The sequence below is a fragment of the Sus scrofa genome, chromosome 7 (genome assembly GCF_054392235.1).
Source record: "Sus scrofa isolate SSC_HxYL_T2T_F1_AM1 chromosome 7, Sscrofa_HxYL_maternal_Yorkshire_Landrace_v2.0, whole genome shotgun sequence".
In the NCBI taxonomy this organism is placed as follows: Eukaryota; Metazoa; Chordata; class Mammalia; order Artiodactyla; family Suidae; genus Sus; species Sus scrofa.
The window spans coordinates 10,231,766-10,247,732 of NC_139389.1; the positions used below are offsets into that span (position 1 = coordinate 10,231,766).

The 15,967-nt window shown below is 40.1% G+C and overlaps 1 protein-coding gene across 3 annotated transcripts in view; it reads left to right on the plus strand.

Annotated features, from left to right (window-relative positions):
* The window catches only part of RNF182 (ring finger protein 182), a 56,040-nt gene that overhangs the window by 3,780 nt on the left and 36,293 nt on the right, over window positions 1-15,967 (plus strand). The window lies entirely within an intron of this gene.

Here is a 15,967-nt window from a genome sequence, read left to right on the forward strand (position 1 = left end):
AGTGGAAACGAATCCAACTAGGACCCATGGGGTTGTGGGTTCGATCCCTGGCCTCACTCAGTGGGTTAAGGAGCCTGTGTTGCCATGAGCTGTGGTGTAGGTCACAGATGCGGCTTGGATCTGGCTGTACTGTGGCTGTGAGATAGACTGGAGGCTACAGCTCCGATTAGACCCCTGGCCTGGGAACCTCCGTATGCTGTGGGTGTGGCCCTAAAAAGACCAAAAAAAAAAAAAAAAAAAAAAGGTGTTGGAAAAGGAAGATGAATACACACTGAGAGGCTGCAGGGCTTGTGATGAAGGGGCGGTAGGAAAAGGACCGTGGCACAGACCATCTCTTCAACACCTGTGCTCCAGAATCCTAAAGTAGTTACCCAGGGGCTGTTTACATGGTTTCAGAGACTGGTCAGTCCTGCAGCCAAGATGCTGGTTCTGGCCCTGCACCCTCACTTTCCCTCCTAACTAAGAAGTGACTCCCTTGAATTGTGGTGTCATGTACTTTGAATATTATAAACCACACATTAGGGCGTAAGAATAAAGATTTTCCACAAGAGAGTATTACATACTCTAATTGGTCAGGGAGACCTGTTAAATAATCAAGACAGTAATGGGGTGATTATAATAAACCTATGTGTTTGTTGTCCCGTGTGTTTAAATGGGAAACTGTTTCTTTGAGTATCAGTCCATTATGAACCGGGGCTTCCCTCTCTCAGAACCGTAGTCATTCAAGGGAGACGTGGCACTTCACACAATATTATCACTCTGTGATGTGTCGGGCATAGCGGTATTGAAGAGGGATGCTTACTCAAACTCTTGACTGTGAATCTATGATGAAAGGTTTCTTTGTGGTCTTATCTGGCATTTGGTCTTGTTTCATATGGTTTCCTCAGACCTTGTTTAGTCTGATTCAGTTCCATCTCTTTTCTGTCAATCAGACCCTTGTGTGTGCTTCCTAATGGACCAGGTACTGTTGTCAATACTTCACAAATACGTATTTCATCCCCACAAGAACCCAGGAAGTAGGTACTATTATGATCCCTGTTTTAAGAAGGAAGAAACTGATGTGATCATTTAAGTCATGTTAACCTAAAGGTACGCAAAACGTCCCAGAATCCTGACTTCTTTATGTCAAGCAATGCTGCAAGATTTGCTCCTTAATTCACTGACATAAAGTGTAGAAAGAAAGGCACTAATTGTTATGTCCTTTGGGCTTTTTTCTTATTTTAATAAAAAGAAACAAAACCTAAAGTTATAAAACAAGAAATATTTCTTCATAGCATATTATGACGTATGCCAGTATTTTCTGCACAAAGAAACCAAAATAGACTAATTTATAGAAAAGATACTTTCTGAAGGTAGTTGTTCTTTCACTTATTATTTGTATGCATACATTAAAAGAATATGTATTTTCTGTTGTGTCAGGCTTGCTGTGTACATATAAGTACATTTTTTATATGTGTCTATTTTGCATTACCTTATGTAGGCTGTCATCAGTCGAGGGTCACATTTTTTAAAAAGAACTGAAGTATACGGAGTTCCCGTGTCGTGGCGCAGTGGTTAATGAATCCGACTAGGAACCATGAGGTTGCGAGTTTGCTCCCTGGCCTTGCTCAGTGGGTTGAGGATCCAGTGTTGCCGTGAGCTGTGGTGCAGGTTGCAGATGCAGCTCAGATCCGGTGTTGATGTGGCTCTGGCATAGGCCGGTGGCTACGGCTCTGATTCAACCCCTAGCCTGGGAACCTCCATATGCCATGGGAGCAGCCCTAGAAAAGGCAAAAAGACAAAAAAAAAAAAAAAAGAAAAGAAAAGAAAGAAAAGAAAAAAAGAACCGAAGTGTAACCGATTTGTAATATTGTGTTAGTTTCAGGTGGAGAGCATAGTCATTCAGTATTTTGCAGATTATATTCCATTATAAGTTATTACAAGATAATGGCTATAATTCCCTGTGCATGGGCTCACTTATTCTTTTCTCAGTAACCGACCTGTTCTGAGAACTAAGGAATATTCTTTTCTCACCCATTCTCTTCCAGGAGAACTCTGTGTATAGCTTAATTTTTCTGTGGCCACATCCATGGCCTGTGGAAGTTCCCAGGCCATGGATTGAACCCGAGCCCTATTGAGGGCCTTAAAAAGTCAATTTTAGGGCCCTGGGAAAGTGATTCAAGTTTCTTACAGTAGTATTACTTCAGTTATCTAATTTCAAAATGTATCATTAGAGCACTATAAATTAATTTGAGCTTTTAGTTATTTGAAGTGTAATATTAGAAGTCAAATATCAAATGAATAAAAAATATAATAAAAAAATCAAATATCACAATTTCATTTTCCATTTATTTGGATTCCTGATGGTCATGTCTTAAAGGTTATATGTAAAAAGTGTAATAAAACACTAGCTAGCTTAATTTTATACTAGCAGTTATAAATAAACTTTTGGTTATTCTAGTCAATGAGCAAAAAATATGGATCTTTAAAAATCATTTACATTTGTTTTTATAATGCTTTTAGTATTTTACCTCCCATCTCCCCACCCCACCCCCTTATAAACATTTTCTCACCATCTTAAGAGTGATAAAGAGTTTTAATTTTAAGGGGCTTTTCTTATTTAAGCTATATGAAAAGTAAGATTAAATAAGAGGCAAATGTCCATAACAGCAAGTAATACAACATAGTTCTGTAGGTTCTTCGAATAATAAATACTGAAGTAGCTACCATTTATTAATCACTTCCCTGGTACCAGATATTCCATTCAGTATGCTGCACAAACTGTCTCTTTTGATCTTCACGATAACTCGTTTCTTTTTTTTTTTTTTTTTTTGGTTCGTTTGTTTTTTTAGGGCTGCACCTGCGACATATGGACGTTCCCAGGCTAGGGGTCGAATCTGAGCTGTAATTGCCGGCCTACGACACAGCCACAGCAACACCAGATGCAAGCCACGTGTGCGACCTACACTGCAAGGCCAGATCCTTAACGCACTGAGGGAGGCCAGGGATCGAACCCACAGCCTCATGGTTCCTAGTCAGATTTGTTAACCACTGAGCCATGACGGGAACTCTGAGCATGGATCTTAAAAAAAATATCAAGGGCAATCCGGGAGTCAGTAAAGCTTGGTGGTTAAGAACATGAGTTTTGAGGCCAGACAGTCTGTATTTGAATGGTGACCCTGCTGCCCTCTGTCTGACCTTGGGGCAGCTACTTCATCATATTGTGCCTCATTGTCTTGACCTATAAAATGGGGAGAATATTACTTACTTCCCTGTGTTTTGAGGGTTAAATAAATGAATATTTGTAAAGTTTTTGTTTGTTTGTTTTTTTTAGGGCTGTACCTTGGCATATGAAAGTTCCCAGGCTAGGGGTACAATCTGAGCTGCAGCTGCTGTCCTGTGCCACAACCACAGCAACTCAGGATCCAAGCTGTGTCTGCTGCCTACATTGCAGCTCACGGAAATGCCGAATGCTTAACCCACTGAGCGAGGCCAGGGATCAAACCCACATCCTCATAGATACTAGTCAGATTCGTTTCCCCTGAGCCACGACAGGAACTCCGATAAAGTCTTAATTATCAGCTATTAAGACTAAGTTTCATGTGCAGACAGAACAACCAATATTTGATGTTTTTACAGGTAGAAATAAACATCTAGTGTTCTTTAAGCCTTCAAGTCCAGGTTACTTATTATCTGCTTACAAATCTGGTGAGCTATCACCTTTCACTTTTTCTTGGATGAAACTTTAATTCAGATTGAACAGATTGAGTTCCTTACACTATCAGTCTCATTTGTATACTTAGTTAAATTTAAACCCTTAAATATTTTCAATTGCGTATATAAATTTAATAGATTTGATTTCCTATTTAAACGAATCAGATGCTCAGTGGGCAAATGTATGACTCAAGTGAGTGAAGCCTTTCCAAATACTTAGCTCAAGTTCCTTCGACTGTTCCATCATTTACCAAATTAATATTTTATAGACATAGCCAAGTCCTCCTCAGCATTTCAATCTAAATAAATCATACGTCTAAATATATCACACATTTTAAACTAGAATCACAGGGCTAATCTGTCAGTTTATGTCAGATTCTTTCAAACATTAAAAAGATAATAATTATGCACAAACTAATATAAACCACATTTCTAAACCTTTCTTAAAAGTATTCATTGTCTGATTTTCTTCATTATTTAAGTATTTAGTTCTAAACCTTCTCTAGGTTGGAAAGGCACTTATGCATTAGATAGCAGTTTATTATCTCGGGGAAGCTGGAGGTGCCGTTTCAGGTGAACTTGCCTTGTCATACCATTCCATAGTGATTTCCAGTTACTGCTTGACTTTTTCATTAAAATATGGCTCCTTATTGATCTCAGATTTAAGGCTTAGATAGTGCACCTGGGCTTTCTACACCCTGGATAATTCTTCCTGTGACTTCAGTAGACCAGCTTCACCCTCTTTTATAGTCACCATGACAACAGGTGGCTCCAAACCATGCTTTTCAGATAGTATCGGTGTTTTAATCCCTAAACCGGTGCTGTCCAATACGTAATTCTAAGTTTTAGGTAGCCGTATTAAAAAAGTAAAAAGTTGGGTGTTCCCATCGTGGCTCAGCGTTTAACGAACCCGACTAGTATAGATGAAGGCTTGGGTTTGATCCCTGGCCTCGCTCAGTGGGTTAAGCATCCAGCATTGCCGTGAGCTGTGGTGTAGGTGGCAGACGTGGCTCAGATTCCGTGTTTCTGTGACTGTGGTGTAGGCTGGCAGTTGTAGCTCTGATTTGACCCCTAGCCTGGGAACTTCCATATGGCGCGGGTGCAGCCCTAAAAAGCAAACAAACAAACAAACAACCCCCCCCCAAAAAAAAACCCTAAAGAAAACAAAAAGAAACATCCTAAAACTCAGTAGCTCATATTTACTTTTTCGTTCATGGGTCTCCTAGGTTGGCCGCATTTTGGCCAATCTAGAGTGTGTTGAGTTGGGTGGCCCTGTTCCAGGCTGTGGATTAGGTTCAGATGTGCTCCTCACATATTTATTTGCTCTGGGAATTAGGTTGAGGGGGTACCAAGGTGTGCTCTTGTCATGGCAGATTATTGGAGTCCAGGAGTGAAGTCATGCCTCACAAACACATGGAAGCCCTTTTTGTTCATCTTGTCCATTAAACATTCCTGTTGGCTGAAGAAATTTACGCAGGCAGGCCTGACCTCAGAGGGCAGGGAGGCCGGCTCCATCCACCATCGGGCAGGGAAGGGAGTGACCATTTGCTAATAGATTCAGCACATCACACATGGCCCCCAGGTCGCCTTTCTTTCTTGCTGCTCTGCCCATTGCGCTGGCTTTCCAGCACAGTGTCTGTCCTTTGATGGTTTCTGCAGATCAATCCAAACATTGCAGAGCCATCAAGGCTAGTCTTTGGAGTCCTTCCTTTCTCTGTCTACCCCACTTTTCTAAGTATCTCATCTTAGCTCGTGGCTTTAATATCATCCTACCTGATGGTGAATCCCAAGTTCATATCTTCAGAAGAAAGTTCTGCCCTTCATTTCACATTTGGGTGTCCGCTTGACACCTTGGCTTGGATGTCCGAATAGGCACCTCAAACTCAACGGAGCCTAGAATGCTCTCCTGAGTCCCTGCACAGATACAGCCCCAACCTGCCCTTCCCACAGCTTTCTCTAGTTTGGTAAATGGCGTCATTCTTTCAGTTGCCTTGACCTTAACTTTGGAGTCATCCTTGACATCTCCCTTTTTCCCCCTCATACTTTAGTTCAAGTCCATGAGAAAATCTGTTGACTTTGCCTCCAGATTTGATCATCTGTCACCACCTCCACCACTCCCACTGTAGTATAGTCCACTTCCTTTGCTCTTTTGTTTTACTGCAGGTCCCTTCTAACTGGTTTCCCAGCCTCTGTCTTGATACCTGCCAGTATATTTATTTCCTTGGTCACAGCGAGAATAATCCTTTGAACTTCGAATCAGCTCCTATCCTTTCTCTGCTCAGAGGACTCTGACACCAAGAGAAAGCCCAGTAACCCCCCACTATGGATCCCCTCCTCACTTAGCATGAATGGCGAAGCAGTTCAGGGGCCTCTGAGCCCTGCCTGCTGGCTCTGGCCCCTGCTGGCCCCCACCCCCTCCCCCAGGCTCGTTGCACTCCAGGCTTGCTCTTTGAACATACCAAGCCCGCTCTGGCCTCCATTGCTGACCCTTTTGCTGGGCCTCTTCTTTCTCCAGATGTTTGTATGATTTCCTTGTTTCTTTCAGGTCTGTACCTGAGTGTTATCAGAGGGGCCTTATCTAAACACTTTATAAAAATGTCATCTTTTTGTCTTCTGAACTCTCTACGGCCCCCCAACCTGTTCTTCTCCTTATCACTTTTACCACCTAGCACAGCATGTAAACAAACTAATGCCCAGCCTGTGAATTAAAAAGAAGCTTCTGCTATTTGTTGTATTTGAAGTGTGTGTGTCATTTATGAACTTAGGTGTCCTGAGACAAGTGAACATTCTTATTGGAGATTATTAAATTAGCTCTTAGGTATTAATAGATGGACATGAAATCAAGAGTTGTTCAGCATGTAAACAAACTAAACGTATGTATGTTTGTCCTTTTTCTTCCATCTTATAAAACCCATAAAGGCAATGGCTCTGGGTTTGTTTTGTTTGTTTGTTTGTTTGTTTGTTTGTTTTTTCCCCTACTGTATTCTCAGTTACAATACCTGGAATGTAGTAAGTGCTCAGTAAGTATTTCTTAACTGAATAAAACAATTTTTTCTAATGCCTGTTTCCAGCACAGGGGATCAGTCTTAGGAAAACTTTATTATGGAAGAGTTTTAGATTTTCATAGTCAAGCCTCTGTCTGCTTGGTGTGGTCAAGTGACTGTGTCCGTAGCTTATTAAATGATTCCAGAGAAGAGCACAGAAAATGCCATCCTCTGTGCTAGTAAACAGATCAGAATGACTTATTTGGTAGAACTTGAGACATCGATAATCACTGAGACATGAACATTTCCATGGCAAAAACTTTGTATTGCGTGAGAGCTTTCAGTGATTCCTTTATATCTTAACTGTTTCGTTGAAGTCTTTTAAAAGAGGTATGGTATGGCTCTCCTCTCTTCTCAAGTCTTTGTGAAAATGAATGTAAACCACTTGAAGGTAAGTTTTGAGCTCTTGCTAATGAACATGTGAATTGGAATTTTGCATGTGCAGATTTAGGGCTAAGAGCACACCTAACCTTCACTTCTCTGTGAAAGCGAATTAGCAGTTTGCTTGCAGATATTGAAATGTTAATGATAATAACAAGCACTTAAAAAACATGGTGTCACGAGAGCTAGAGGCTGCAAAACCAAGGAAGTCTAATAGATTTATCTGTTTTTCAAACTGAAGTGAATGTATTTTTTTGGGAGGGGGTTGGAAAGTTGTGCTTTTGAAAAGCTTTTAATTATCTTAATCATTGAAATGTGAACAGGACTATAGAAAATTTATCCCCATGCCCAGCCTGTGAATTAAAAAGAAGCTTCTGCTATTTGTTGTATTTGAAGTGTGAGTGTCATTTATGAACTTAGGTGTCCTGAGAAAAGTGAACATTCACATTGGAGATTATTAAATTAGCTCTTAGGTATTAATAGATGGACATGAAATCAAGAGTTGTTCATTGGTGTGCAGTCTGCCTTGCTGGCTCACTGTGCCTACTTTGCATGGAGGTGGAGAGCATGGGTTTCCTGGTGGCAGATCTGGTCTGAGTCCTGGCTTTGCTGCTTAGTGACCCGCGTGACCTAGAGCAAGTTCCCTTCCTCACTTCAAAGGGAGGCGCTAATGGGACCCATCACAGTGCGTTGTCTGGAGGGTTAAAGGATTAAATGAGGTAGTATATGTATTTATTATTATTTATGATCAGCTTATTTACTATGTTTCTTATAAACTATGTTTCTTATAATAGAAGTGAATAATAGCGATTATTATTATTATTTTTTTGCTTTTTAGGGCTGCACCTGTGGCATATGGAAGTTCCCAGGCTAGGGGTCAAGTTGGAGCCACAGCTGTCAGCCTACATCACAGCCACAGCAATGCCATATCCAAGCCCCATCTGTGACCTATACCACAGCTCATGGCAGCACCGGACCCTTAACCCACTGAGCAAGGGCAAGGATCGAACCCGTGTCCTCATGGATACTAGTCAGGTTCAGTACCACTGAACCATGACAAGAACTCCAATTACATTTTTATATGGAAAAAAATAGTATGACTGTCTTGTACCCACATTTTTCTAGTAGTGGGAATTGATTTGTGTTGATTTAAAGATGTTTTTGGAGTTCCTGCCAGGGTGCAGTGGGTTAAGAATCCAACTGCAGTGTCATGGGTCACTGCGGAAGTGCAGGTTTGGTTCCCAGCCCGTACAGTGGGTCAAAGGAGCTGGTTTTGCCGCAGCTGTGGCTTGGATTCAATCCCTGGCCAGGGAACTTCTATATGCCGTGGGTTTGGCCATCAAAACAAAAAAGGTTTTTTTGTCATTTAGCTTCCTTGTAAGTGATGGCAGTTTCATTAGAGTTACGATGCACCAGGATTAACGCGTGTGTTCCTGTGACTGACACCAGTTTGTCAGTGGGAAGTCATTCGATTCAGCTCTCCTGCTGAAGAGAAGGCTAGTATCCAGTGGCTTGGAGAATGTTGGGAGCAAAGGAATCTGTTAGGATAAGGCAGGAAGTTCTTCCTACCAACAGATTTTAGGAAGCAGGGTAAACAATTCTTTTTGTTAAAACTCTTCTTAGGTTCTAGTTCTGAAGGTGTCAATCCTTTTCTTAGCGCATAAGTTTTTTGGTTTTATAAGAGAATATATTCATTTACATAGTGCTTTCATCCAGCTGAAGTAAATGGCACATATACAACTTAATACTTTAACATTAAAATATCAGACTTACTCACTACAGCGTCAGTAATATCTCAGTGAATAGAATCAGCATTTCTTATTAAACTAAATCTACAAATCGATTTTCATCAGTTGATGTGTTTTATAAAACATTTTTAAAGTAGCAGCTTAAGATGAAGGCATCTTTTTAGGATAGAAAAATAAGATTAGATATGATTATATTGTGGGGTTTAGGTAAAATATATTGTAGCAGTGCTCTTAAAAAAAGTATTACTAGGAGTTCCCGTCTTGGAGAAGCAGAAACGAATCTAATATCGATGAGGACACAGGTTCGATCCCTGGCCTTGCTCAGTGGGTTAAGGATCTGGCATTGCTGTGAGCTATGGTTTAGATCGGCAGCTTAGGTCACAGGCATGGCTCAGATAGGGCGTTGCTGTGGCTGTGGCTTAGGCCGGCAGCTGTATAGCTCTGATTCAACCCCTTGCCTGGGAACCTCCACATGCTGCAGGGGCGGCCCTAAAAAGCCAAAAAAAAAAAAAAAAAAAAAAAAAAAAGAGAGAGAGAGAAAGAGAAAAAGAAGAAAGTATTACTAATTGACTATACTGGGAGTTCCCGTCGTGGCGCAGTGGTTAACGAACCCGACTAGGAACCATGAGGTTGCGGGTTTGGTCCCTGCCCTTGCTCAGTGGGTTAAAGATCCGGCGTTGCCGTGAGCTGTGGTGTAGGTTGCAGACACGGCTCGGATCCCGTGTTGCTGTGGCTCTGGCATAGGCCGGTGGCTACAGCTCCGATTCGACCCCTAGCCTGGGAACCTCCATATGCCGTGGGAGCAGCCCAAGAAATAGCAAAAAAGACAACAACAACAAAAAAAAAAACCAAAAAACAAACTAATTGACTATATTTTATCTTTTTTTTAATGCCAGATTTGGTTTTTTGACCCTGAAATAATTCTTCAGTGGATTGTTGTTGTTTGTTGTTGTTTTTTGCTTTTACATATAGCTCTTGTTTTTGCTCAGCTCTGACAATTGTGTTGATCTCATTCTGTGAGAATTGCCTTTGTATCCTTCAAACAGCCAACGGAGCTCTTCCAACGTCTTTGTCAGCTCTACATCTTTTTGGTCTCTGAGCTCCAGTCTCATGCATCTTCTTTTAACCTGTCATTTATGCAGTGTTTCCTTCTGCCCCTGGGCCTTTGCTCTGGGTGTTCCTTCTGTGTGGATCTTCTTCCCTTCCCTCTTCACTCAGCAATCCCTGCTCATTTTCCTGATTTCAACCCTGTTGTCATTTACTTCCTTAGGGAAACCTCCCTCACACTCCTGGCCAGGTCAGACACTGCTGCTCATTCAACAGATGTTTATTGAGTGGCTGCCTTGAGCCAGGCAGCGTTCTAAGCGCTGGGAATATAAAAGACAACGTTTACCTATCCTATAGACAATGATGGGAGAAACTGAGATCTTTAAAAAATTTTACTCCAACAGTAGGACACGTAATTAGGAGGAGAATAAATCATTTTGGAATTCAAAGTGATGTCTGGACTAAGATAATTTATTCTTTGGTCTGCAGTAAATTTGAATGGTTTGATTATTAACCTCGAGGTTGTGGTGAGTTGGTCTATAAACATAGATTTTTCTTTCTGCCAGGAAAGGTCCACTTTAAAAAAAAAGAGAAGGGGAGTTCCCGTCGTGGCGCAGTGGTTAACGAATCCGACTAGGAACCATGAGGTTGTGGGTTTGGTCCCTGCCCTTGCTCAGTGGGTTAATGATCCGGCGTTGCCGTGAGCTGTGGTGTAGGTTGCAGGCGCGGCTCGGATCCCGCGTTGTTGTGGCTCTGGCGTAGGCCGGTGGCTGCAGCTCTGATTCGACCCCTAGCCTGGGAACCTCCATGTGCCGCGGGAGCGGCCCAAAGAAATAGCAAAAAGACAAAAAAAAAAAAAAAGAGAAGGGAGTTCCCATTGTGGCTCAGAAGGTTACGAACCCAGCTAGAATCCACAAGGATGTGGGTTTGATCCCTGGCCACACCTAGTGGGTTAAGGATCCGGTGTTGCCATGAGCTGTGGTATAGGCTGGCAGCTCCAGCTCCGATTCGACCCCTAGCCTGGGAACTTCCATATGCTGCAAGTGCAGCCCTAAAAAGCAAAGACAAGCAAAACCCATGAAGACTATGAGACCCATGAAGAGAGAGATTCAGACAGCCCATGGAAACATCTTGCATTATAGAAAGGAGACACTTTCTAGGTAAATGCATTTAAGGGTTCTACCAACTTTATTACTTTATTTATTCAATAAGCACTTATTGAATACCTACTGTATGCAAGGCACTGATGATTCCAAAATGAAAACCCTCCTGGAGCCGATGGAGTAGTGACTGATTATTACACAAGGGTGTGACATGAGGGACACGTGATACTTGTGGGAGCACATAGGAGAAGCATCCAGACAAGATTTGGGAATAATTAATGTCTCTGCTATATGAAGGATGGCCCAGGCAGGGGTTCAGGTATGGAACCGGTTATGGTGGGGAGAGTAGGCAAAAGAGCTGGAAAGAGGGAACTTTGCATATTGAAAGCCGATGGGGTTTTAGGAGAGTAAGTAGAGTTGGGGAGGCGATGGGGTGAGGTGAGGAAGGATGATGGAGTGGTTGAGAGATGTAGCTGAGGAAGTGGAGGCCAGATCAGGAAGACATTAAAATATTTTCAGACTCTTGGATGCCAAGTGGGAGGAGGAGAGAGTAGAATGGACTGGGATTTTGTGGTTAGTAGATGCAAACTATTACATTTAGAATGGAAAGCAGTGAGGTCACGATGTATAGCACAAGGAACTACATCCAATCACTTGTGATAAAGCATGATGGAAGATAATATGAGAAAATGTATATAAATATATGACTGGGTCACTTTGCTGTACAGCAGAAATTGACAGAACATTATAAATCAATTATACTTTAATAAGAAATATTTTCAGCAGGAGCATAAAAGATCAGATCTGAGTTCTGGAAAATCTCTGTGGGTGCTGTGTATATGACCTTTCAAAATCTTTTACCCGTTTTGTGTTATATATATCATGTGTAGACATAAAGAAGCATTATTTTTTAAGTAAATGTTATTGAAGATTAGCATGCAGACAGAAGAGTGCACAAGTCATAAGGTTACAGCTCTGTGCATTTTCACAAAGTAAGCCACATTAAAGTCCACTTTCACATTAAAGTCCTCTTGGAATTGAATTTTGTGTATGGTGTGAGGCATAGGGGTCAAGATGATTTTTATCTTTGTAAATATCCTGTTGACTGGGCATTATTTATTGTAAAGATCATTATTTCTCCACTGAATTGCAGTGGCACCTTTTTCATGAATCGGGTCATCTGTTTCTGGATTCTCTGTATTATGTCTTATTGGGCTATTTGTCTAAAAAGCATGCATTAAATTATTGTAGTCCTGGTAGCAGATAGTGTAAGTCTTTCAACTTTGTTTTTCTTTTGGCTTTTTCTTGGTGTCTAGCATTTACATAAAAAATTCTAGAATCACTCTGTCAATTCCAATACACCAGCTTCCCCCAGCCTCCCCTATCTCAAACTTGGCTGAGATTTTGATTGGGCTTGCATTGAATTTATAGATAAATTTGGGAGAATTAACTTGTATACAATATTGAATCTTATATATATGTGTGTATATTTATGTGTACACACACACACACACATTTTACTGCTGCACCTGTGCCATATGAAAGTTCCTGGGCTAGGGGTCGAATCTGCCTATGTTACAGCCATGGCATTGTCACATCTGAGCTGCATCTGCAACCCACTCCGCAACTTGGGCAATGCTGGATCCTTAACCCACTTAATGAGGTCAGGGATGGAACACTCATCCTCACGGCCACTATTTCAAGTTCTTAACCTGCTGAGCCACAAGAGGAACTCCTGTTGAGTCTTCTAATCAATGAACCCCATATAGCTCTCTATCTAGATTTTTCTTTAACAAGTCCTCTCTGTTGCATTCTTACATATCTTTCATTAAATTCTGTTCTTTTTGTTGTTATTGCAAATGACATCTTTTAAAGTTTCACCTTTTAATTTTTGTTGCCTATGTAAGTCTGTTGCATTGCCTATGTAAATCTATTGCATTGTATTGTGTTATTGACCTTGATTCCAAGAATTTTGCTACATTCACTTTTTAGTCTTAATTGTTTATCTGTAGATTCATTTGGATGTTGTGCGCATGATCACTTTGGGTTGTCCAAATTTTATACTTTATTTTTTTATTGCCTCATTGCACTAGCTGGGACTTTGGTTGTAATTCTGAATAGTAGTAATGATAGCATGTGTTTGTCTCATTCTCATTTTTAATTTCAAGAGGAAAAGTTTTATAAACCTGTGTTGACTTTTATCAAATGTTTTTTCTGCATATATGGAGATTATGATATAATTTGTTTCTCCTTTATTTCGTCAATGTGGTAATCACATTAAAAATGTTAAAACAATTTTTCATTCTTGTCATAAATCCAACAGATGTGCTATCATTTTTGTGTTTTATTGGATTCAATTTGCTAATTTTTTTTTTTTGTCTTTTCTAGGGCTGCTCCCGTGGCATATGGAGGTTCCCAGGCTAGGGGTTGAATCGGAGCTGTAGCCGCCGGCCTACACCAGAGCCACAGCAACGCAGGATCCGAGCCACATCTGCAACCTACACCACAGCTCACGGCAACGCTGGATCCTTAACCCAATGAGCAAGGCCAGGGATCGAACCCACAACCTCATGGTTTCTAGTCAGATTCGTTAACCACTGCGCCATGATGGGAACTCCTAATATTTTGTTGAAGAATATTATATCTGTGTTTATGGGAGAGATTAGCTTGTAATTTTCTTTTTGTGTAGTGAACTTGCCTTGTTTTGGTTTCAAGGTTTTGGTTTTGTGCTGGTTTTATAAGATCAATTGGGAAGTGTTTCCGTTATTGGTCCAGTTCTCTGGAATAGATTGGTTTTGTCTTCCTTCAGCGTTTGATAGAAAATTCATTAGTAAAGTTGTCTAAGACTTGAGTTTTCTGTATAGGAAATTTTTAAATTATGGATGCAATTATATCAAGTATAGACCTATATAGATTTTCCCTTTCTTCTTTTGTCAAGTTTCATATTTTTTGGGCTATAATTAGATGTGGTTTTTCTAACTTTGTGAGAATACTTAGATTACTGATTTTCAGTTTGCTTTTCAAATATATGCATTCGAAGCTCCGCATTTACCTTTAAACCATGGTTTTTAATAGCATCTTACAAGTTTTGATGTCATATTATTAGTTTTCTTCTCAAGATATTTCAGAAATGGCTGTTTTAGAGTTTCCTGGTGCTTCAGCAGGTTAGGGGTCTGGCATTGTCACTGCTGTGGCTTGGGTTGCTACTGTGGTGTCAGTTCGATCCCTGGCCCAGGAACTTCTGTATGCCGTGGGCACAGACAAAAAAAAAAAAAAAAAAAAAAAAAAAGCCATTTGTGTTTGTTTTTCTTTGACTCATAGGTTACTTAGACTCATTGCTTAACCTCCAGTATTTGGAATATTCTAATGATCTTTTAAAAATGGATTTCTAGCTTAATCCATTATTATCAAATAGCGTGCTATAAGGATTTTAGTCTTTTGATATTTTAGAGACTTGCTTTATAGCCTGAATATGGTCACATTTGGTAATTGATACATGAACACTTTATGACTGTACAGTTTGTTCTGTAGTTATTCTGTATCTGTAGATTGGATCAGATTTATTAGTTGTATTTATCAAACTTTCTATCCATAGATTTAAATTTATGTCTATTCTGTCAATTATTGAGAAAGATAAGCTAAATCTCTCATTCTGATGATGAATTTTTATATGTTCCTTTTTAATTCTATTAGTTTTTTTTCCAGTATCTTTTGAGGATATGTTATTGGATACATACAAATTTGTAATTTGTTATATATCCTTATTGTATTAGACTCTTTTATTATTATTAAATGTCTCTTTAGTTCTAGTAATGGTTCTTGACTTATAGTCTACTTGTGTGATATTAGTGTAACTTTCTTTGGTTAGTGTTTATGTGGTATATCTTTTTCTATACTTTAGCTTTTCAGACCTTTATTTTTGAGTTGTTTCTTTTGTAAGCGGCATGGAGTGGTGCCGGGGCCAGCTCAGCAGGATGGGGCTGAAGAGCAGGTGCTGTGGAACTTAAGGAAAAAAGTTAACATAAAACAAAACACAGAAACATTTATCTTTTTTTTTTTTTTTTGGTCTTTTTTTTCTATTTCTTGGGCCGCTCCCACGGCATATTGAGGTTCCCAGGCTAGGGGTCGAATCAGAGCCTACGCCAGAGCCACAGCAACGCAGGATCCGAGCCACATCTGCAACCTACACCACAGCTCACGGCAACACCGGATCGTTAACACGCAAGGGCAGGGACCGAACCCTCAACCTCATGTTTCCTAGTCGGATTCGTTAACCACTGCGCCACGACAGGAACTCCGTGAAACATTTATCTTAAGTAAAGGTGGAAACTGGGAGACTTAAGGTCTCAGGGACCAAGAGCCCTGCCTCAAGAAACCACACTGCTTTTATTGTGCTCTTTAGATGAGATCAAGTGAGGAATGGCTATGGGTGGATGATACAAGGTTTGTTTACTATTATATAAGTTCTTTTACTATTTTAAAAGCCACTTTGGGGGTAAAAGGTTAAGCTCTTACTCTGACCTCTAGGCACATAACAGTTCTTAAGCTTAAGTCATTTACTGTGTTTCAAGCAGGAAGATGGGATAAAGTAAAGAAGGACAAGATGGAGTTTTCAAAGAAACATGTCTTGTGACAGAGTGGGATTTTGGATTTTTTAAATCTCATCTGACAATCTTTGTAGTATCTACTAGTCCATTTACATTGATAATATATTTGATTTTAAATTTACCATTTTACTGTTTGTTTTTTAATGATCTGATCTGTTCTTTCGCTTTTTTGCATTTTAGATTAGTATTTAATATTGTTTTCTTCTTTATTGACTTGTTAGTTGTGTATCCTGTTGTTATTCTTTTATTCATTATCCTAGAGATTACAACATTCACTTATGAATTTACTCTAAATTGATACCTTACTTATGAATTTACTCTAAATTGACACTTTAACCACTTCC